General features: G+C 44.3%; 1 protein-coding gene and 1 pseudogene across 1 annotated transcript in view; both read left to right on the top strand.

Moving 5' to 3' along the window:
- Window positions 1–25,407, top strand: part of LOC101522773 (zinc finger protein 260-like) — a 793,789-nt gene that overhangs the window by 239,847 nt on the left and 528,535 nt on the right. The gene's annotated exons all lie outside the window — the stretch shown is intronic.
- On the top strand, window positions 14,664–15,355 carry LOC131482713 (large ribosomal subunit protein uL11-like; annotated as a pseudogene).

The raw sequence follows: 25,407 nt of genomic DNA on the forward strand, positions 1-25,407 counted from the left end.
CATTTTTCTTAAAAAAATCAAAATTAATAAATCTCTTGCTAGATTGAAAAAAAAGTGGGCTCAAGTACATAACACCAAAAAGGAGAGGAACATATCAAAACTGCTATCACAAAAGTACATGGGACATGGGCTGTCTGTGACAAAGTGGGTTCTGCCACTGCTTGTGAAGTGAAATTCCCATGTAGATGCCACCTCAAGTCCTGCCTGTTGTATTTCATTCTCTCTCTCTTTTGATTTATAAAGATTTCTTTACTTTCATTGGAAAGTCAGATATTAAAAGAAAGGAGAGGATGATCTTGCATTGGCTGATTCACTCCCAATGGCCAGAGCTGAGATTTGAGGCCAGGAGCCCAGATCTTAGTCTGGGTTGGTCTCCCAACGCTTTGGGCTTTCCTCCATTGCTTTCTCAGGTCACAACCATCGTGCTGGATAGTCTGCTTGGCTTAGAATGGGCATCCATATGAAATCCCAGCACATGCAAGGCAAGGACTTTAGCCACTAGACTACCATGCCAGGCCTGGCTGCTTTATTTCTGATCCTGTTCCCTGCTAGTGCACATGTGAATGGAGATGTCCCAAGTGCTTGATTCCCTGTACTGATGTGGGAATACTGGAAGAAGGTACTGACTCCTGGCTTCAAGCTGGTCCTGCTTTAGCCACTGTGGTCACTTGGAGAGGGATAAAGCAGACACACATCACTCTTTTTGACTCTCCCTCTTTTCTCTATAACTCTGCCTTCCATATAGATAAAATCGATGTTTACTGGAAAAAATGCAATGGCTCACTAGGGACTACCAACAAGAATTATAAACAATAAGTTCTTAGAAATGCTGAATTTCTAGATACTTAGTATTAGCCTACCAAACCAAATAAAAAAGACACTAAAATACCTGAAAAAACCAACAGTAAGTAACAATAAATCAGGAATAAAATCTCTTCAAACCAAATGTCAACAGCAGGCATCTTCACTACAAAATTTTACCAAATTAACACAAAATTTTCTAGAATTATTACAAAAAGATTGAAGGGTACAAAACAGTTCCAAATTTGTGCTGGGCCTAACAATACTTAGATTCCTAAACTAGATTGAAACAGCAGTTGGAAGATATTCACCTATATCTCTTAAACACACACACACACACGCAAAATGGAACTGTTCAGCAAAAAATGCAGTTTCCATTGTTGTACAATTGGTTATATATATATATATATATATATATATATATATATATATATATATATATATATATATTAGTGTTTATTCCAAAATAATTTTTCATACTCCAAAAGTTTAGTTTTAAAAAATTTTTAACAAATCATAGACCAGTTTTCCCAGGCCTGGTGCAGTAGCCTAGGCACTAAAGTCTTGGTGTTGCAACATGTTGGGAAACCATATGTGTGTTGTTCTAATTGTGGCAGCCCCGTTTCTCTTCCAGCTCCCAGCCTGTGGCCTTTGGAAACAATCCAGGATGGCACAAAACCTTGAGACCCTGCATCCAACTGGGAGACCTGAAAGAGGCTCTAGGCTGTGGGCTTCATATACACTCAGTTATGGCTGTTGTGTCAGCTTGGGGACTGATTCAACAGAAAGAAAATCTAGCCTCTCTGTCTTTCCTCCTTTCTGTATATCTGACTTTCCAATAACAGTAAAATATTTAAAAAGTATTGATCAGTATACTTGATAAAAACAGATATAAAATCATTATAAAAATGTAAAATAAATACAACACATCAACAAATTCAAACATAATAGCCAAGCTGCACCTAACCTGAGGATGTATAAAATGATCCAATAAATGAAAACCAACCAACCAAATGTTTCACATAAACAGAATGAAGAACAAGCATTATTAAAATTACCTTACACAAAGCAATAAATGAAATTTTACATTTATTGTATAACTTCCATAAGTGTGTGTTGAGCAAACATACAAATATAAAAATATACCCCAATATACCTCAATTGAGATACATAGAAATAGTTCTCAATAAAATAGTATCTATAAATGACAAATGTAGAGTCACCACACAACTTAATGCCAAAAAACCAAAGCACTTCCTCTAAGATATGTAGCCAAATTAGAATGACTACTTTTTATTGTTATGTAATTTAATATTAAGCCAAATACGCAAAGGAAGGAAATAAAAAACACAAAGGTAAAAATTAAGATACTGTGTTCTTTTGATTCTAGATTTCATTTGTTTCCCCTTTTTTCATTAATAGTGAACCATAATGAATGCCAAGAGACTGCATTCAACCATTAAAAAGAATAAAGTACTGGTAATTGTTACAAAGTAGATGAAACTGGATATCATAAATGAAATAAGGCAAATGGAGAAAAAATCTAATATGTTATCATATATAAGTGTTAAAAATCACTGCCTATTTAGAATTGTGATTGCTACAGGTTGGTAAATGTAAGACTGGGGATAGGAAGGAAGTAGAAGAGGTAGCAAAGAAAGCAAGATGGAAGGAACAAGATCCAGTGTTCCATCCCAGTGTGTGGTGACTACAATACACAATATGCTTATGCAGGAAACTGGAATGCAGGACCCTGTATGCAGTAAAAACAAACATATGTTGAAATCCTGGGCACCTGGTTTACTCAGCTTTTGCTGTATGTATACTCAAACACTACACTGCACCTTATAATAGTATTCAAGTACATGTTGATCAAAATTCTCTAGAATTTTAAAAATCAGAATCATTTCTTGACACTAACAATGATTTATTTAGAAGAAATTTAACAGTCCCCCACCTGCAGAACATAAAATATACTTTATGGAATTAAGCACCTGATGGTAGATCACTGTCTCTATGACTTGTATAAATAAAATAACAAAAAATATTTTAAAATAAGAGAAAAAGAAATAATTTCAAAACAAGAATTGGCATGATGTTTGGTGCAGCGATTCAGACACTATTTTGAGGACTACATGCTTCTTCGCAGTGATTCTAAATAGAGCAGTACATTATGTGAAGGAAAATCTGACAGAACAGCAAGGGAAGGTACATATCGATTAGCCGGGCGTAATCTGGACAAGTTAATGCTGCAGTGTCAGTGCCCAGCCAGTGGGAACTGCTACTTAGCAATGTGATCAGAGATCTCAGTGAACACTACATGAAGAAAATAAAGCCAATCCAGTCCTAGGGAATCACAAAATAAATAAATGCACATGCAGGAAATGTTAGACTGCAATCATTCTACCCTACCAACACCTCATACATCACCAGAATTTATCCACAATTTGTAACTAAGAATATTGCCCCCTATATGAGAACACTTGCCAAGAATTCATGTGTGAGAAATAAAAAGCAAGAAAAAATATTTTCACCAGTATCAAAAGCTAAAGCAAAGACCAGCATTTTGGTACATAATATGTAAAGCTGCCAATTGCAACACCAGCATCCCATATGGAATCAGATGTTCCACTTCCAGCCCAGCTCTCTGTTAATCTCATGGGAAAAGCAGTGGAAGATCATCCAAGTGCCTGGGCCCTGATCACCCACATGCAAGACCTGGAGGAAGCTGCAGGCTCCAGGACTCAGCTTGGTGCAGCACTGGTCATTTTAGCCATCTGGTAGTGAGCCAAAGAAACAGAAGATCTCTGTCTCTTATGTTTAAACTCTCAGTTGAAAAAAAAGGAAACAAAACAAACAATAAGTAATGATAAGAAGAACATAACTAATAGATATTTTCAAAGTTTATTTATTTATTTGAAGGCAGGGAGAAAGAGATCCATCTTCTGGTTCACTAAATGGCAGCACATTCTGGGCTAAAACAAAGCAAGGAAATTAGAGCTTCTGGGTGTCCCACAGGGGGCAGGAGCCTAAGCATTGGGGACATGCAAGGCTTCATTCCCAGATATCCTAGTGAGGAGCAGAATTGTAAGTGAAGCAGCCAGATCTTGAACCCATATGCAGGTAGCAGCTGACTAAACCAATTTGTGTGTGCAAATTGAAAGTGTCCTGTTTCCCAAACACACTCTTCTAGCATTTACCTGGGCCATTTCAAGGTTTTAGTCCCCAGTAGCCAAGGCTGAGAAAACCCAGAGTACATCAATCATTTCTTTTTTTGTTTGTTTATGATTTGTTTTATTTTTAATGCCAAGTCAGATATACAGAGAGGAGGAGAGACATAGAGGAAGATCCTGCATCTGATGGCTCACTCCGCAAGTGACCCTAATGCTCAGGGTTGCACCAATCTGAAGCAACCTCAATTCTACTGCACTCTTTCAGGGAGAAGCAGTGACACAGAAGATAAGTTAGTCATATTTGTTTGTTACAAAGTGTTTTGAAACTCAGAGAAAGAAAAACAGTGTTCTGAGAACCAATTACATTTTTCAATGGGGGATCACCAGTTAAGGGCATTAGAACAAAATGTATGCAGCTAAGTAAAGGGAGATGTACTAAGACTTTTGAAGCTTAGTTTACCTTTTTAAAAAAAAAAAACTGGGTGGACTCTTTCATCCACTATCTCACCTCCCACAAACCACCAACAACCACAAGACCGAAAAATAAATCAGGTTTTGCACTGGTACCCAAGCCACTGTCTGCTGCCTCCCAGCAGAGATATTAACTGAACACTGCATTTGCACACAACTGAAACTAGACATTCTGATAGATACAGGAGTCACAATGTCATCTTAATGTCTCATACACCACTCAGAGCAGTGACTCCTTCCTGTGCTGTGTCAGGTGGGCATTCACTGCTGTTATGCCACGCGTAATTTTCACAGCAAACAATTCTTTTAAAGTGCTAATGCTGGTTTTGTGAGAGGATAAAAAAAAATGTTAACTTACTGAATTGTATCTTGCAGGAATTAGTGACTAGTGTTTTCCAGGGCAGAGAGCAGTGCTCGGCATTAAGAGTTATGAACATTCAGGGGTTTATTCCCTGCTCTCTGTTGAACCTGACTTGTTCCCTCTACAATTCATGGGGACATTTATTCCCAATTTTGAGAACTTAAGGGAATGGGTGACATCATATCAGATGCCTTCATGATAAATCAGTACTGGTGCCTTAAGAGCTCTTCATCAGGTTCTTCTAAAGAAATCCTGTACCTGAGTCTCTGTGCACTCCCTTTGCTTGTCTACAAGGTGACTATATTTTTTCTGAAAGTAGAGCTGACAGAATATCATCCCCTCCGAAGAAATGTCACTATACAACTTGAACAACAGGAAGAAACATCAAAATAAACAGCATCATGAAGTTAATTAACATGGCATTGAGTGACCGATATGTTAGAAACTGCAAGTTCATAACCTCATCCTGTAACTACTTCCTTCACATCTCTTCAAGTTTAGTATATACACAACCGACTGCTATAAACTTTTTTTTTCTCCCAAGATAACATGTTTTTGAGTTTAACCTAAATCAGCGTGGCACAGGAACACTGAAAGGACCAGCATTAACATCCATCATATATAACAGCTGAGTACAAAGTTAGCATCAAAGTCTCTATGCAGTTGCATCTTGTTTAGCATTAACAGTCATAAATTGAAAACGCTTTTTTGGGAGAATCTTAAGCCACAATCTAAAATTTGCAGTATATAGTGATTAAGTCACAGTTTTACAGAAGTTTGCATTTTAACAATTGAAGAATAGAAATGTTTTAGGCAGGTGAGCAGTGAAATCCCCAACAACCCAGTGAATGAGGAAGAATTTAACTCTACATCCTACCTAATAAAGTACAGGAGAAGCAAATAGGGAGCCTGACCAGTATTTGCAGCCTGAGTGATTATATGTACAGAGAGGAGGAAAAACAGTGGAAGATGTTTTGTCCTCTGATCCCTTCCCCAAGCATCCAAAATGGTCAGAATTGCACCGTCTGAAACCAGGAGCCCAGAGCCTTTTCCAGGCCTCCCTTTTGGGTCAAGGGTCCCAAGGTTTTGGACCATCCTCAACAGCTTTCCCCAGCCACAAGCCAGGAGTTGGAAGGGAAGTAGGGCTGCCATGATTATAACAGGTGCCACTTAGGGATGCCAGCATGTGCAAGGCAAAGACTTATGCCACTAGGTTAGTGCAGCAGGTCCTGTCTTAAAACATCTTATTCCTAAGTATTTCAGAAAATTGTCTCATTTCATAAAAGATTAAAAGTTTTATAAGGGATGATATTTATATTCCTGAAATTGATTACTTACATGGCATTTTTTTCTGAATGACTTTTCCTAATTGCTATTTTAATATTTATTTACTTTTTATTTGAACAAGAGATTTACAGAGAGAAACACAATAGGGAGCAACCCAGAGAAGGCAAGAGGAAGGTACACACCAGCATATATTTGGCATAGGTCAGAGGGAGACCAGGATGAAGCAGTTCACATCACCCAGTGGCAAATAAGAGCACTAGAACAGAGTGTTGGTCAGGCCAGTTTTGCACACAACACATACTAGTGCACATTACACAATGCCAAGATTAGTTGAGCCATACCAGATGTAGCCATAGTGCCCAAACAGCACATATGATAACCAGAGAGTGAGCAAGCAAAGCTGGAAGGGGAAATGTGGGCTCCCCTGCTGAACAGCCACTCCCATTGGAGAGAATGAGTCGGGATGGGGCCAAAGGAGACCAGGCAGGGCTACAACACCTGTGGGCCTCCTGTGAGCTAGATCAGCAAAAAGCCAGGCTGGACTGATTACTCCAACTGGTGCAAGCATAAATTAAAGTGGCTGAGGGTTGGTTGGGCTTTACCACAACATCAGCTGGCAGAGGCTTACACAGGGGGCTAAATCTGTCATGTTAAACTCCAGAACCACCTGGAGAGTGCATAATCATGGAGGTGGAGTGGCCTAGTAGGGAAATAGTGGGCACATCCCTCTTGGGTTACCACTCTCACTGGAGAATATGAAAACCAGGACTGGGTTAGACATGGGTAGACAGAAAGTCACCTACCAGTATGTTTGTGGACTGGATAGTGGGAATGATTGGGTTGAACTTGGCTTCAATGCCCATTGGCATATATGAGAACTAAATGGGGTGTGGAACAGACTGACTATGTCTGTGGTACATAGTGGCAAGCATGGGAACCAAGGTAGGTGGCAGACCTGGTAGGGGTAATGGGGAGTTGCCCCAACTAGGATGCAGCTCCCACAGGTTTATGGCAGAGCTGAGTATGAGGTGGGCATGATCAGGCTGGACTGCAACAACCATTGGTTTGCGTGGAAGACAGGGCTGGAAACAGAACTGACCCAGCAATTGCAACCACAAGCATGTGTATAAACTGACTGGGTTGATGGACTGTCCCGGACCCTGTACTGGCAAGCAAACACAAGAATCAGGTCTGGGATCACCTCAGATATAGTTTCTTTGTAGATCCCTCCAACTGAACTGCTGATCTCAGAATCCCAACCATGAAGAGACTATGTCAGCCTGTGGATTCTGAAGAGATATCTTCGTGCTTGTAACAGCAAGATTGGCAGCAAATCAGAACTGTTTAACTATGAAAACTGTTTGAGTGGGACCCTCGGAGCATGAGCCACATCGGGGATCTGGGATGGGTGGGAAGCTGTATGGGCTTCTCCCTCTGTTTCTGCCCTAACCCCCAAATATATTAGTGTGGAATCAATGGTCTTACCCACTTTCCTGTAGCACTTGACACTCTGTGCCCTAATCAACTATGTAAGATTACCAAGATAAAAATATACGTTAAAAAAATCTAATCCACTGTTACATTGATCCAAGGTAAGAAGGGAACCCATGCTCTCTATGTTCTAGATTTTATATTAGCATGTAAAATGGTTGGTTATAAAAATGAACATGGAATCTGTCAGCACTCAGCTGGGTCAAGAGACCAGAAGCTTCCCTGCCATCATCTTACCATATATGCTGAACAAGCAAGGCAGTGGCCCAATGATGGCCAGTCAAGTGAAAGGCCAGGGGCGGGGAGGAGGGGAATCCAGGAAATCCCCAACAATGATAGGATTAGAAGCTCAGACATTATTTTCTGGATGTGGATTTCACGAAAAATGATACAGAATAAGCATAGGGATCATTTGTTGAAAAGGCTTCTGTTGCTAACAAATAGGATCCCTGAGAGAATACACTGTGATTCTACCTGGGCCTAGTGCTGTAGCTGGGTAACAGGCTGTCTGAGTGAAGAAGTTGTTGGCCGACTCTGCCTAACCCTTAGCTACAGACCAGGTGGGCATGCTTTGGGCTACATACTACTGTCTGCTGCTCGAGAACCAATCAGGCTCAGCCAGTGATCCTGCTGCCTCAACAGACAGTGTGCTTACCAATTGCTCCAGGGCTGGGTTCCTTCTGACAGTGACCCCAGTCCCAGCCAGCATGTTTTGAGTCCCCAGAGCCACAACATGTCCACCCGCTGTCTCACCTCACCTGCTGTGTCATCCCTCACACCCTGAGCTGCTTGTAAGCTCCTCCAGGGTCAGCAGTCTCATTCCCAGAACATTCATTTCTAACCTGTCCAACCCATAGCCTTCCTGCTGATTCAGTACAAAGTGGGCTAGTGTGGTAGGGAATTAACTGTGAAACACTGCAACAACCTTTTTTTTTTTTTTGTCTCATGAAAAGATGTTCATGTGAACAACTCTACTTTGCAAAGCAGGATCGATTTAAGAAGCAGAAGGAAGGTGGCCTGTCCTAACTGCAGAAGGGAGCTCCAAGGGAAGAAAGACCCAAGGAAATGATGGAAATTGTGTCCATTGTGCAGCATCTCATGGGGGGTTTCACATGAGTCACCCAAAGGGCAGAGAAAAAGAAACTTATTCACAATATGCATCAATGTCTATCATCTGACCCTGAAACAAAAGGGCTTCCTTCTCCCAATGTTATGGGATAGGCAGCTAGTTCGGGGACACAAGCTTGGAAGTCATACCCCATTGCACCACCTAGGTGTTCCCTCCTGCCCACCTATCATCACACGGAACCTGAGAGGGTTGCATTGTTGTGCAACCAGTCCCCTCACAAGCCCTCATAATGGCCCCTGATAGAGGGGGCCTGGCTCTCTTGATCACATGCTTCCATCACTCTGACACTCCAACTCTTGGTCTCCCCAGTAGCTTGTCGCTCTCTGGCTTCCTGCAGACAGACTCTGAGGCCAGGTAAACCCTGAGCATGGACCCTATATGTCTGTATTCCTCATCCTCTGTTCACTGCTTCAGTGGAACAGTAAAGCTGTTAATTCTAGGATGGCTTGCATTTCTAATTTGTGTACTGTTAAGAGTTCCTGGAGAGATGAGGCCTAACAGTAATGAAATGTGAGCAAAGAAACCAGGGAAATGTGGATGTCTGCACCTTGAGTCTCTCTACAAGAAGTGCAGCCAGGCCTGGGACCCTTCTGCCCATGACCCCATGGCTCAAGCCTGTTTGGTAAACAGCAAAGTTTACAGAGGAGGCAGGTAAGCAGCAGGCAGATAAACAGACTAATCAGCCTGGGTCAGCTCTCCCTTCCTTCAGAGTGACCTCAACATGAGAATGAAATGTTTTTTATGGAAAGAGTGAGTTATGTAGCCATAGGGACCAGGTGAGTTAGACAGCCACAGGAGGCTGCCATGTTTGCAATGGATGGACAATGGGTGGGCTATAGCACTGCAGGAGGCAGTCAGTTCTAGCTTGGCTCTGCCAGGCACTTTGCCACCCCCACCCTCCATCTTGCTCTTAAGGGCTAGGCTCATTCTCCCTGGGCCCATAGCACCTTTAGCATTCCTGTGTTTTGCTGTTGCAGCAAGCACAGGTCTTATGGGGTGGCAAAACCTATGCTTCTATCCCGCCTGTCACACCCCCTCAGGCTAATCCAGGCTCCTCACCAGTTCCAAAACACACCAAAACCTCCATACAGCCTTGGTTCTGCCAGGTCTAATGGGCCCTGGCAGCACATCCTGTGTCCCCAGCCTACTTGTCAAACCCTCCAGGGTTTGGAACGCTTGGTCACAAATCCATCAAATCCATACAAACCTGTAGTGTCTGCCATTTCCGCAGCTCAAGTGTCAAGCTGGCTCAGCCAGCTGCACACTCCCTCCAACAGCCGCTGATCCACCAGCCGCTTTTGAACGACGAATGCTCTGCTGCTTCCTTCTTTAAACCCTTTGCTTCTGGCTGCCATCCTTGCCACCAGGCCCACTGCTACAGTGCCAGGACAGGACAGCTCAGCCACCAAACAAGCACTCCATTGCACAGGCACCATGTTCTGCCTTCAAATCCAGGATGAGCCCTGCGTATCCTGTAACTACAGTGCCTCTAGTACTCCTGCCAGTGTGTCTAGCAAGCCTCCATGAGGCCCTTCCAGTGCCATGCCAGCTCCCCCATGACAACATCCTGGCTGACCATGGCCACCTGCTCCAAGGCCACACTGGCTCTTTCAGCATCCCTGGACACCCAACAAACGGCACTGCTGGCCTGCTTGTTGCTGCTGAACCATGCCAGGTTGGAGGGCAACCCTGTGTCCAAGCCTGTCTGCCTGCCACTAGGGTGCCAGACATTCTGAGCCAGCCATGTCCCTACAGCACTCAATGCCATCTGATGTACTTTCAGGGCCTGAGGCCCTGCATCCTTCAGCAGCTAGCCAGTCATCCCTTCCTCCCTGCTGGCTTCCCCAGTTCTAGGCATGCTTGAGCTCTGGCCTACCTGTCACTTCCTCTGCGCCAGCCACACATCTAGCCAGCCCACCCTGCCCATTGAAACAAAGACAGGTTGGCTGCGTGGTGACCTCAGGACTCTAGTCTGTCCAGTCCACTGTCTTGGCCGCTGTTCCAGGACCAGGCTCATATGTGCGATTTCCCTCTGCTCTCAACTTCAGGGCTAGGTAGGCTTAGCTGGTGCCCAATGCAGTGCTCTAAAGCCAGACCAGTTCCAAGCGTGCTCCACCAGTCCCCAGCACACACTACATCTGCTCCAGGGCCAGTGGGCACAGCTGGAGTCTCGGTACCTCTAGTCTTCCCATCACCTTGCCTGCTGCTCCAGGACCATGCAGGCATGGCCAGTGATATGGTGTCTGCATAGACCATTTACAACTCCAGATGCAGTTCCACTTGCTCTGCACTCACTATATATCTCCCATGCCTACCTCACCACTGTTCCAGGGCCAAGTCAGGGGCAGAGTTTTTCCAAGTCCTGATTCTGCTTCTTGCCACCCTCATGCTCAGATGAGGGACTAGTCTTCCAGAGTCCCTGCTGCTTCCCTCCCTACCTTTCCTTACCCCTCTCCCTGAGCACTTGCATGTCAGTGCTATGATCTTAAAAATTGATCCAGATTCCCTGTGGGTACTTGCCTCTGCTTTTGCTCCATGTCTGCCCACCACATTTGCTGCCTCTGTGCATGGCTGGATGTGAAGTCTTGTCACACTTACTGTGTTGCTGTTTGCAAGATGGACTTCTGATGCCATTTCCTTCATGACTTCATCCTACAACCTGCTGTGACCTAGCATAGGGTTTGAACCAGGGCCACCTGCATGCTCTTCTCTGCCTGTTTGTGTCCATGCAGGTGGCTACCTGCACCTTCTTGGAGGCTGCAGTAGAGGGAAGAAGGGATCCTCCAATGAAGGCATGGCATGAAAGCCATGGTACCAGAGGGAAAGATATCTTTCATCAGCTGGTTTTACTCCCTGGTTGACCAGGACAGTCAGGTTAAGCTAGGCTAAAGTGAGAAACCATGTGCTTCATTTGTGGGAGTAGGAACATTTCTCAGGTGCATTATCAGAGAGTTGGAACAAAAGTGGAGCAGTCAGGACTCAAGTTGGTGTTCTGATGTGGGACGGCAGTATTGTAGGCATCAACTTGAACCCGGACACCAGAATTACAGCACAATTTCTGAGTGAAGCGAAAATAAACAGTATTATCATTTGTTTTTATATTTTCTAACATTTTAGAATCACATGTCAGATCTTGATAATCTAAAAAGAAGGGGCAATTTTTTACTCTTTTTTTTTTTTGCATGTAAAGGAAACCTTGAGAACTGCTAGTGTAAAATTTTCTGGTCTCTATCATTGTGGTCAGATGGAGCTGAGGTCTCTCCAAATGCATTCAGGGCACTCTATGACTCTAACTCATAGTTAGAGTCTCTATGACTCTAACTCATTTGCTTGTGTGCTTCCTAAAATCATTTTCATTTTTCAAGATATACAACTTAGGGGCACGCATGGCAACATAGTGGCTAAAGTATTCGACTTGAATGTGCTGGTTTATGTTTCAGCTCTTGGATACCAGTTCCCTTGTTGCGGCCTTGGAAAGCTGTCAAGCATGGCACAAGACCTTGCAATTCTGAATCCACATGAAGACCCAGAAATAGTTCCTGGTTGCTGGCTTTGCATAGACTCAGTTCCAGCCGTTGCAGCTGCTTGAGCAGTGAGAAAATAAGAAAACATAAAAAGTTAAGATTCTTGGGGTTTTTCATAGTGGAACAAATATCATTAAACATATATCATTGACACAGTGTAGGACCCTGAGTGAAAGACACCAGCTTGGGCCCAGAAGAATAGCTAAGTGGCTTAATCATTCCCTAGCATGCCCAGGAAGCTATATCAATTCCAGCTTGTATCCCTGCTGCTCCACTTCCCTTCCACTCCCTTGCTTATGGTCTGGGAAAGCAGTAGATGATGGCCAAAAGCCTCGAAACTCTGCACCCATTTGAGAGACCTAGAAGAAGCTTCTGGCTTCTGGTTTCTGATAAGCTCAGCTTTAGCTGTTGCAGCCACTTGAGGACTGAGCCAGAAGATAGAAAATCTTCCTCTTTGTCTGTCAAATCTGCCTTTCCAATAAAAATGCACAAATCATTATTTTAACAAGACATCAACTTCAGTGTTTGAATATATAAGCAACTCTACCGGCTCCAAATAATGTTTGATATCCAGGTTCATGGGTATGAGTTACTTACAGCTCTAGATTACAGCCACATCAAAGGAATCATGCACAGGGATGTGAAACCTCACCATGTCATGGTAAAGGCCCAATGAAAAGGAGAAATAAAACCAAAACAAACAAACAAACAAAAGCAAAACAAAACAAACTAACATGCAATCAACAACACCAAAGGTGACTCATAGACTGGAGCGTGGTTGAGTTCTATCATCCTGCTCAGGAATATGCTATCTGCAGTTATTGTATATTATCAGATGGACACCTAGCTGCATGATGGCAAGCATGATCTTCTAAAAGGAGCCGTTTTTCCAGGAGCAAAACATCTGTTGTGAGCTTGCTTATATTGCCAAGATGCTGAGCATGAATGAACTGTATGGATATCTGAAGTACCATGTAGACTTTGATTCACACTTCAATGATACCCTGGGATGACATTCATGGAAATGCTGGGAGAACCTGCTGTATAGTGAAAACAGACACCTTGCCAGCCCAGTCTGAGTTGGCTTAGTGACTTCCCGCAGTTGCTTTCTGCTGGGTTGTCAAACAGGTTAACAATGATAGTCATTCCCACTTCCAGTGAAACCCAGACCTTCTCAGCAACTGATGACTCATTCTCTAATAAAATGTGAGTAGTCTGGGCCTCCTACTGCGTTCTTTTTTAAAAAAAATTTAAAAAAAAATTATATTGTTGACAATCTTTACATAGTTAATTACAGTAAAAAGGTTCAGGGACTATAAGGAAGTGGGTAAAACTATTACATCCATATTGTTTTCTTCTTGTATCTGAGGTAAAGGGGGATATTGAGGGAGAAGCCCCACCCAGTTTCCCACCCACCCCAAGTCCCGGATGTGGGGCATGTTCTGAGATCCTTGCTCAAGTGGTTTTGATAGTTCATCAGTTAAGAATCGCTGCCATTTTCGCCACTCCCAGCTCGGTGAGGTCGTTAAAGAATCCACTGATTGACATAGTCCACCATAGAGTCTTCATTTGCCCAGTATTTCGCTGTCAACATATAGCTGAGGTGGTTGATTGACTTGTTCTTTCTTCTGTCTTTTCTTGGCTAGGGTTCTGAGTCCAGCATTTTGATTGGGGAGATCCCCAAACAAACTTTGAGGTATTCCCAGCCCAGATTCTTGTATGTTTTAGCAAGCACAGGGCCCGGAACAGTCAATCTCCATGATCAGCTGGTGGCTGCAATTGCTGGGTTGGCCTACTGCGTTCTTTACTTCACCTGCACAGTCAGCCACACCATCCATCATCTGTGAGTTATGGCCTGGGTCTCCAGGCAGCAGAATGTCCAATGGGGGAGGATTCTCTATCCCTCCCACTCCATTCTCCTTTTGGAGACTCACTGTTAACTTCCATAAGGTTTCAGTCTCGTTAACAACTCCAGGCCGTGCCAAAGGTTCTGGATGAGATGCCTCTGGAGCAGCGATTTTTGTCCCTCTACTTCCTTTGGAAGTGTAGCCTTTTCTTTGAAGATACAGGAGCCTTTGTTGGAGCAGCTGTTAATTCTGACTCTTTAATACAGCTCAGTGAATCTCCTATTTCTTTCCCCTCCTACTCTCAGTAAAAAATGCAATTAGGGCAGTCCTGGAATTCCAGAGAAATCCCAACCTTGGATTCATTGGATTCAATGCACATTTAAAAATGTTAGTTCAGCAAACCCTTTGGTTTTCCCTGTCCCTGCCACTTTCTCTTCCAGGCACCGCCATCTAAATAACCATCTTACAGACTCAGAGTGCAGCAAGACAGATTAAAAGCATCTCACTTCAGCTCATAAATCATTTGATCTAAAAGCAGACAGAAACCAGATTGGCTGCAGCAGCTCTCTTTCACCAAATATGAGGTAATTGGAGAACTGCACTGAGTAACGTAAGCAGAAAACCAAAGGGTGCTGAAAAAACAGAGGAGGGGAGAAACTGAGTGGGTGGGTGGGTGTAAGAATAAGTTCTTTTGCTTTTCACCTGGGAGTAGGCCACAGTGCAACTTTCCTTGGTCATCCAGAATTCGGATTCCTCCAACACCAGGCATCTCCACCATGCCACCCAAGTTCTACCCTGGCGGTGAGGTGAGTACCACGTCCGCCCTAGCCCCCAAGATTGGCCCCCTGGGTCTGTCTCTGAAGAAGGTTGGAGATGACATTGCAAAGCCTGTGGGGACTGGAAGGGCCTACGGGTCAGGTCAAACTGACCATCCAGAGCCAACAAATGCATATTGAGGTGGTGCCATCAGTCTCTGTCCTGATTATCAAGGCCCTCAAGGAGCCACCGAGGGACTGCAAGAAGCAGAAGAACATCAAACACGGTGGGAAAATCACATTTGATGAAATTGTCAACATCGTCTGCAGGTGCGCCACAAATTCCTAGCCAGAGAACTTTCTGGAACCATCAAAGAGATTCTGGAGACTGCCCAGTCAATGAACTGTAACGTGGATGGCCGCCACCTGCACAACATCATAGATGACATCAACAGTGGTGCAGTGGAATTCCAAGCTAGCAAAGAAGAGAAAATGTTTCAATAAAGGATCATCTGGCAACCAAAAAAAAAAAAAAAAAAAAAAAAAAAAAGAATAAGCAGAGAAGAGAGGACAAAAAAGGGCAAGTGAGAAGGCAACATGGGGGAAGGAGAAGAGCAATTTCAGAGTGACTAAGCAACCAGCTCGGGTGATAGCAAGGAGCAGAGGAAGAAAAAGGCCAAGAAGAACCAGGACTAAGCAAGGCAATTATGGCTCAAATATGCAAAATAATTGCTTCACTAAGATCTTCAAAAGAAAGTATCAAACATGATATCTATTTCTCATTTTTTAGGTTGTATTGCAATGCATTTATTAACATCAAGTAGTATTCACCAGGAAGGGAGCAGCCACTGGAGTTGGGGCAGGCCTGGGTACAGCTCACTGCATGTACATGATGGCTAGAATCAGGGCTCTGAGCACGGAGATGGACCTCTCTTGGAACCTGCCAGGAGCTAACCGGCTGCTGGAAATTTTCACCCCCAGAACCCAATGTTAATCCCACCCAATTCCATCTACCACACCATGTTGATGGTGGGTGGGTCCCGGGCCAGCCATATTCTCCAGATTTCTCTTCTCAGTGTACTCCCCAGGAAGGGAGCAGCCTCTGGAGCTTAGGCAGTCCCAGGGACATCTCACCACTTGTACACAGTGGCTGGAATTAGGGTTCCAAGCATGGAGATGGACCCGGCCTGGAAGATGCCAAGGTTCACTTTATTATTTATTTGAAGGGCAGAATGAGAGAGACAGAATATCCTAGGTACTGATTCACTCCTCAGATGATTACACAATGATCAGGGATAGGAGCCAGACTGAAGCCAGGGATTCACAACTCCACCTGGGTTTCCCATGTGAGTGCAGGTGTTCAAGCACCTGGACAGCCTTGTACTACTCTCTGAGGTGCATCAGCAGGGAGTTGAAACTGAAGCAGAGCAACTGGGACTCAAACTGCCACTCACGTGGGTTTCTGAAGCTGTCAATGGTGGCTTAATATCTCTGTGCCACAATGACAACCCAGTAGGGCCCACATTGGGGACTAAAGTCTGGTTACAAGCTCCCCTAGTTTTAAACCATCTCCATATTACATACACTTAAGCCAGTTTGTCTACCAGGTATGTATATAGCCAGCTTACTGGGTTGTTTAGGGAATGACAAGGGTCATTCTAGATAGGCTCAGTACACACATGTTTCTATTTGCCTTTAGTTGAATCTGCAAGCAAGGAACCTGGTCAGAGGGAGGCAGACTTTACTTCACAGTGTCTAGCAGGGAAGATTTTAGGCATCCTCAGCATGCAAAAATCATACTTGCATACAGGGCTTCTGCTGTTGAACAACTCCATGTATCCACATTGCATGTATCAAAACACTCTTTGAGGCACCTTCAATTTACTCAATTCTATACGGGTCAATTAAAAGCAAAGAAAATAAAGCTGAGAGTTGAGGTGTTACAAATGAGATTAAGGCACAGATCTTGCCAAAGGGCCCTGTGTTGGCAGGTGGTCACCTGAGATTACCCATCGAAAGGCCTTGGTTCCCTCCATTCCCATTCCCATAGCCAGCCTGCACTGGTCACCACCTGCTTCTTCCTTTTTCTTTTTTTGCTTTCTTTCTTTCTTTCTTTCTTTCTTTCTTTCTTTCTTTCTTTCTTTCTTTCTTTCTTTCTTTCTTTCTTTCTCTCTCTCTCTCTCTGTCGTTCTTTCTTTCTTTCCCTTCCCTCCCTCTTACCTTCCTTCCATCCTTCCTTCCTTTCCTCATTTGTTTTTCTTTCTCTCTCTCTTTTTTTAAAGATTTATTCACTTGCATTAAACAGTCTGATCCAAAGAAAGAAGGAGAGACAGAAAGATCCTCTACCTGCTGGTTCACTGTCCAAGTGGCCACGATGGATAGAGATGAGCTGATCTGAAGCCAGGAGCCAGGAGCTTCCTCCAAGTCTCCCACACAGGTGCAGGGTCCCAAGCCTTTAGGCTGTCCTGTGCCTCCTTTCCAGGCCACAAGCATGGAGCAATATGAGAAGTGGAGCAGCCAGGATATGAACCAGCAACCATATAAGATCCCTTACATGCAAGGTGAGGACCTTAGCCACTAGGCTACTGGACTGGGCTGTGGGCAACACCCTTACCATTCATGGGCACAGTTGAGTCTGAATAGCTTTATGATGATTGTGAGTGCTCATCTTGTCTTTTTAACTCTGCATCATGGTTTGCACTTCTGTCTATGTCTCTGTCTCTGACTCTCAAAGATGTATTTAGTTTATTGGAAAGGCAGATTTAAAGAGGGAAGGAAAGACAATCTCTCTCTCTCCAAGTGGCCGCAACAGCTGAAGCTCAGCCAATCCAAAGCCAGGAATCATGAGATTCATCAGGGTCTCCCACACAGGTGCAGGGTCTCAAGGTTTGGGCCATCCTCCACTGCTTTCCCAGGCCAAAAGCAGAGAGCTAGATAGCAAGAGTAGCAGCCAGGACATCAACCTGCACCCATATTGGACCCCAGAACTTTCAGGGTGGACAATTCAACAATTAGCTGTTGTGTCAGGTCTGTAAGCCAGGGTATTTTGTTTGTTTGTCTGCTTGTTCATTTGCTACAGAATTCATTTATTTATATCAGAAAGACAGGCAGAGAGGTGGAGAGACAGAGAGGAAGATCTCCCATCTGATGATTCATTCCCCAAGTTACCACAATAGCCAGGAGTGTGCCAATCCATAGTCAGGATCCCAGAGCCTCTAGTGGGTCTCCCACAAGGGTGTAGAGTCCCAAGGCTTTGGGAAGTCTTCAACTGCTTTTCCAGGCCACAAGAAAGAAGCTGGATGTGAAGCAGGACCGCCAGAATTAGAACAAGCACCCATATGGGATCTGGGCGTACTCGTTGAAGACTGTAGCCACTAGGCTACTATACCAGCCCAGCCTGAGTTCCTGGCTCCTGGCTCCCACCTGGTCAATTTGTACCTATTGTGTGCATTTGCACCAGTAAATAGAGAACATTTCTCTGTCTCTCCTCTCTCTCTCTGCCACTCTGCCTTTCAGATAAATAAGTCAATCTTTCTTAAAATATTACCACAGCTTTTCATAAAGGAAGCAGGAGAGTGACCCTGCTAGAATAGCTGAATTAGTGAAGAAGGCACCTGCTTTTGGTCTCGAGCAATGGGTAGAAGCTTTCCAATGTTGACTAAGAGTTGGCATTCTCTGGGAGCTACACTTTCTGCCCTGTTAAATCTGCCCATTTATTTTAGTACTGGACCAAGAGCAGGGAAACACACTGGGGATTTCTTAGATCCTTTTTGGGTCACTGTCCTGGGTGCTACACATGACCTTCATGTAGCTTCTTCCAAAGCATTTAGAAGTAGTTTTCCCAGAGACCCAAAATGACTTCCCTTTCCACACCCAATGAAGAAAACTGAGAGACATATTAGCTCTAAAGGAAACCCTGATTAAAAACAGCATGTCTGAGGATCAATAAACTTGACTTAATCCTCCCAGTGGAAACAAAGATTGCTGTCTTCCCTGAAATGTCAGTATTTACACAAGGCCCAGTGGTGCCTTGCTCTGAGACTTGAAGGTGGCTGCACTTCCAGCCAGTGGCACCCTCTAATCCTTTATGACTTATTTGGATAGGACTAAGCTCCAGGCTTGTTTACATTTTTGGGTTACCCTTTGGCCTGGAATGCATCTCTATGTTCTCATTAGAGCTGTCTCCAAGGCCGGCCTTTGCTGGCTCCTTGCTCACCTACTTGCTTGTCTCTTCTTGCTGATACTTCCCATCCTGTCCTGAGCAATCCTGAGTGTTCCAGCACAGCCAGACTCTGGTGTGTTCCCCATCACTCTTGACAGTCTCTGTCCCTGAGCCAGGCCCCACCAGGCCCTGCCTGCCTGCCTCCCTTCTTCCCTCTGTCTCTGGAGATATGCCCAGCTGCAGCTCTGCTTGGCTCATCACCAGAGGAGTTTTATTTTTTTAAACAGTCATTCTTTTTCTAGCCATACAACACATTTTATGATTTTATATAGAAAGTTGAGATGCAAAACATGAAGAATAGTCCGCATAAGTCACTCCCTGGGAGTTGACCCTGGGTCAATCACTGCAAGTTTTTCTGGCATGAGTTTTATTTAGAAAAAGATTCTGTGTTGTGTGTTTCACTGTAAGAGTAATATAACCTTTAATATGATGTTTTGAAAACTGTATTTAACTTTAGCATGTTTATTTCCCCCACCAAGTACCATAAAACCTCAACTTGATTTTAAGAAAAAGAGAAGCCAAAACTCAGGGAGAATTCCTAAAAAATACGTGAGAGGAACCCTGCAAGCTCATTAAAAACCCAGGAAGTCTGAGGAAGTCACAGTGTAGGAGAGCCCACAGGGCACTGACAGCCACTGGGCACATGGTGTCCTGGGTGGGATGCTGGGCCAGAATGCAGCCCCAGATGAAGACTTTCAAAATCCCATGATTTTAACATCTATTAGTTGACAATCACATATCTATATTAGTCCATTACTTGTGACAAATGCAAGATGTTAACAACGGGGGAATCCGGGTGTTTCGTCTCAGAATTCCTCATTATCTTTGTTAAGTTTCCTGTGAACCTAGAACTATCCTCAAAGCAGATGTTGACATTTAGAAAGAATGGCTTTTTTCTCAGGGAAGAAAAAAATTTATACTGTTCGAACATGTTTGTAATAAAAGGTGTCCACTTTGTACTCCACTTCCCTAACAGTTGGCCTTGATGTGATTTTCTGGGAATGCTCCCTCTTTATTGCGTACTGGAACTCATGTCACAGATACAAATACAGTTTTGAATCCTGGCTGCTGCTGCTATTTTGTTGTTTAATGGCACAGCATAAGCATTTTTTCCCAATGTCCTTAAGAACTCTTCTTAAGGGAGTTTCATGATCGTGTCCTGGGGTGTTTTCTCTCAGAGAACACCTCTGTATTCTCTGAGCAGTGTCTTCATCCATGCTCTCCTGGGACTGCCACAAACTCTCCCAATCAAATATGCTTCTGCAGTCTGGGTTTAGAGACTTTCCCTGCTTCTCCTCTTCCCTTGTCATTGTTTTTCATGATCAAGGAATCTGTCATCCATGTGGTGTGACCAAGGGGTTGTATCAACCTCAGCATGTGGAGTACTTGGGTTCTCAGGCTCCAAATGCCAGCTTCTTGCTCAGATCCTGGGAGACACCAGTGATGGTGCATGTGGGAGACCTGGATGGAGTTTTCAGTTCCCAGCTTGGGCTAGTGTAGTCCCAACCATTGTGGGCATATATGAAATGCAACAGAGTTGGAAGAAATTCTGCTTTTCAAAGATTTTTTTAAGTATGACAATTGCAAAGCTTTGTTCACAATAACATGAATTTAGCACTTTACGCTTAAATTCTCTATGGAATTTTGCTTTTGGAGAGGTGCATATGTTAGCATGTGCACATCCACACACACACACACACACACACACACACACACACACACACACACACACAGAACACCTTAAAAATGACTCCTGTGCATGTGATGTCCAGTATGGTAGATGTGGGGGTGCCCTGGTTCAAGGAGAGCTGTCTCTAATGTGCTGGGAACCTGCATGAGGTCCCGAGGTCAGGGTGTGGGAAGGGCTTCACTGGTTCAAGGACTACATCCATGGGTTCAGATTCCTCATCACTTCCTGTGAGTCAGCTCCTCTTCCTCCTAACTGACTGGCAGCTCTGGGGATAAACACTTGACCCAGGGAAGGTCAATGATATCCTTCCTCTCAGGAACTCAAAGGTTGGTTTGAGGTGGTTGTCACAGGGCAGGGGTTGGGTTCAGTGTGTGAAATTGCTGCTCGTGACATGTGCTTCCCATGCTGGACTGCCTGGCTCATGTCCCAGCTGTTGTTTCCAAATAAGCTTCTTGCTAATGCACATCCTGGGAGGCAGTGGTAATGACTTAAATACGTGAGTTCTTGTCACCCATGTGGGAAATCTCAATTGAGTTTCAGGCTCTTAGTGCTGGCCTGGACTAGTTCTGGCTGTTGGTGATATTTACAGGCCAATTCAATGGATAAAAGATATCCTTTTTCTAAATCTAACTTTCAGATAAAATAACGATTTCTTTCTAAAGATTTATTTTTATTGGAAGGGTAAATTTACAGAGAGGAGAGAGAGAAAGATCCTCCATACACTGGCTCACTCCCCAAATGTCTAAACTGACTGGTGCTACAGAGCTGAACTGATCTGAAGCCATGAGAGAGGAGCTTTGGGTCCTCCTCTGCTGCTTTCCCAGGCTACAAGCATGGGGCTGGTTGGGAAGTGAAGCAGTCAGGATACAAACTGGTGCCCAGATGGGATGCCACTGCTTGCAACATGAGGATTAGCCAATTGAGCCATTGTGCTGGGCCCCAAATAAAGGTTTTTCAAAATCAAAATAGGGACCACAGTCATTACTTGTTGGTTTTTAGGACTGTAGAGTTCCGTGGAAACTGGGGGCAGCCCCATGAACCATCTGAATGCATGTACAGAGGTTGTCTGCAAAGCACAAAGCACTGAAGCTGGTGTGCAAAGCCATGCAAAAGGGCTCGTCATTAAAGGCATTTGTCTGTTTCTACCCTAGGCCCAGTATTACCTGAGTCTCAGGGGTCTTCTGTCCAATAAGCCCCGAGACCTCCAAGAGGAGAGGCAATGGTACTCTTCTGCAGCAGAACCACTGGAGACACACTGGTGGAGAAGGGTGTCCATTCATCTGAGAGAAATCACAAGCATGCATAGGAGAAATGGGCAGGCAGAAGGGTGGTCCCAATAGTACTTTCATGCGACAACAACATTGTGACTACCTAACAGATATGTCTACCTCTCTGGATTCTCCAATGAAGTTACATGTCAGGAAGCACAGGAAATTGCATCTCAGAGCAGACTCGTTGTCTGCTGAGAAGCAGGATGAATGTAACATTTGACTTCCTAGAATTGTTTATAAATGAAGAGCTAGCAGAGTAGGGAAGAGAAACCCGGGTGCAGCCCAATGCTGTTGTAGCATGTCCGGTGACAAGACATGTTGGGTTCTGTTAGCCAAGGGCACAGTGTGCCATGTGCCTGTGGCATCCCATATGGGTTAGGCAAGTGGAAATCCAGGGATAATCTCCCACCCTTGAAACTTGAGCCACATCCCACCACAATGAGTACCCCCTCCCTTACGTACAGTTTGACTTGAAACACATCAGTTAACTACAGTCAACCACAGCCACAAAGCATTACATGAAAAATTCCAGAAATAATTATCCATATATTTTAAGATAATTGTTATCACAGCATATTGTTATAAGGTTCTGTATTCTTTATTATCCATCTCTTACAGTGCTTGATTTACAAATTAAATTTTACATCAGGTGTGTTTTTTTAATGGAAAAAACATGATACAGGTGGAGTTGGGTACTATCCATGGTTTTACACCTGAAGGAACATGTTTCTTGCAAGAAAAGGGGCACACCCGTATTTGGGTTTCCTAATGTCCTGTCTATAACATCTCCCCTCTTCCCCTCTCTTCAAGTAGCTTGAGCAATAGGCATTTATAGCATGGACTAACTTTATGTGGCAAGGGAAATGCCCAAGTTAAGTTGAGATATAGCTCCTCTGTGCATGCCAAGCAGTTCAGGGATTCCAGAAGCTCTGCACGCTAGAACATCCAGGGAAGCAAGCTTCATACATGGGTGTAGGAATCCAAGGACTTTGGGCCTCTTTGGCTGCTTTACCAGGCAACAAGCAGGGAGCTGGATGGGAAGTAGAGCAGCTGAGACTTGAACAGGCACCCATATAGGATCCTGGTGATTGCAATTGAGCCATTACACTGGACCCTGCTGGCTCTTGCATTAATAGAAATCTTTGATTGCTGCCATGCAGATGGAAAGTCCCTGAGCTACAGGGAAGGTATTATTTTTCCATCTATTCATGCATGCATGCATCTAGTCAACAAATGCTAATTGGTAACCAGCCTATGAAAAAGGCCTAGACAATGGAGGCACACAGAGACAACTAAAACACAACAACTGATGGTGGAGCTGCCCCGGGCAGTTGTGAAAGTATTGCACTGCTCAATGTTAAAGTGAGGGAAGCAAGTGCAGGCTGAAGTCCAGATAACTTAGTAAGCACAGCAACAGATGAACTGCCTGGACACAAAAGGATCCCTATTACCCATGAACACCACAGAGGCAACATGAATGAGGCTGCGGCTAAGAGATGGCTACTTGAAGTTCTGGAAGAAAAAGAAGATTATTCTATGAAGCCAGAATTACAATCAAAAGTCAACCCTGAGAGTGCCAAGGGAAGGGTTACTCAAGTTGATGTGGACAACCTTGCCGGGCAGAAGGGCCTTGTTGGCCTGAATCCCTGAAGGAAAGGAGACCCAATGGTCTCATTAGGTCAGGTGATTTAGCCCACAGAGCTCTGGGCCACCAGGGAGTTCTGATGGAGAGCATCAGGCAGGAGGAGTCCCAGGAGGTTAGAGCACATCTCACGCTCATGTCACCAGTATGGACAATGCGCACATGCAGGACATCTCTTCAGAAGTGCGTGAGTGAACCCACACACCAAAGGCCTGCAGGTGCAGTGGCCAGGTGCATTTGTGTGGCAACTGGCCACACCAACATACTGCCCCGAGCTGCAATGGGCTACCAAGGGAGGGTTGTCAGGTGAGGCAGATGGAGCAGAAAGAACCTGTGGCAATGAGTGCTGATTTTCATGCCATAGATACACCAGGGTGATTGGTGAATTGACTCCACCTGCAAGTGCCAGAATCTTTATATGGGTACTGGTTGGAGTTTTGGCTGCATAGGATACTATCCTATGCATTCCCTTCCTTGAATGCCATGCAGGGCTGCTTCCACTTTTCACATTAGGGCCGGGGAACCCAAGTCGTTGGGTGATCTGCTTCAAGTCTGAGTGTGGTTGGTCAAGAGGCAGAGCCAGGGAGTCAATTGTTGGCCTTGCTTTCAGGTTATTTCCTTTCCTGTACTCCCTTCCAGAGAAAGGATATAGATGTACCTGCCTTGTGTGGTTGACTGGGAGGAAAAATCTGCCCAAGGTGTCCAACAATTACCACACTGTGTCACACACTGACATGTCCCACACAAAAGAGTTCTTAGTTCCTAGTTGCCTACAGTCCACCCCCCAGCCATTGATGAGCCACCAGTCAGAGCTCCTAGCCTGTCGTCTACCCACACCTCATTCTGTGTTCTCCCACTGTCTGGTGCTCAAAAATTGTACCCTCAAGCTGCCCACAATTCCCCTCTTCTTCCTTTCCAAGACAACATTGGGTACTAAAAATAAATAGGCAAAGGTGTATGGGGGCAAGGTTGGGGATGTACTAAACCATCATCAGTTACTTATAAGCAACATTGGCTTTGAGGATGATGTTAAACCTCAAAGTGAAGATGCTACTTGGGACTCCCACATCCTAGATTTGAGTTTTGACTCCCCTGGCTATTCCAGGCTCCTGCTACTGCAGATCCTTGAAGTCAGTAAGAACTGCTCAAGAGGTTGGACCCCTGTTATCCACATGGGAGACCTGGCTTGAGTTCTCAGCTCTGGTCATAGGCATTTAGGGGGGTGAGCCAGAGGGTAGGAGCTCTCTTTGTCTCTTAAATAAATAAATAATTAGACATTCAATATACTTATTCCTTCTATTTAAATATGATACCTAATAGTCACAGTGCAAGAGATTCCCTTCTGGGACAGACAGTGGGATGGATATTTTCTGGTATTTCTAACCTAGCAGCTATAGGAAGTGTTTCTTTCTTTTTTTTTTCTTTAATATTCATTTATTCATTAATTACACTGCATTACATGACTGGGATTTCCCCCCCCCCTTCACCCCAAACCCTTCCCCCATCATGAATTCCTTCACCTTGATGCATAACCACAGCTCAAGTTCCGTTGAGATTTCCTAATTAAAAGTTTACACCATACAGAGTCCAGCATCCCACTTGTCCAGTTCAAGTTCAACGGCCTCTTAGGGAGGCCCTCTCAGGTTTGTAGGCAGAGCCAGCAGAGCGTCACCTCGATCAATTAGAAGCTCCAACATATCATCAGCAACAGTCCAGGTATGATGAGGCTGGTGCAGAGTCCAC

This window comes from Ochotona princeps, chromosome 20 (assembly GCF_030435755.1).
Source record: "Ochotona princeps isolate mOchPri1 chromosome 20, mOchPri1.hap1, whole genome shotgun sequence".
NCBI classification, from domain to species: Eukaryota; Metazoa; Chordata; class Mammalia; order Lagomorpha; family Ochotonidae; genus Ochotona; species Ochotona princeps.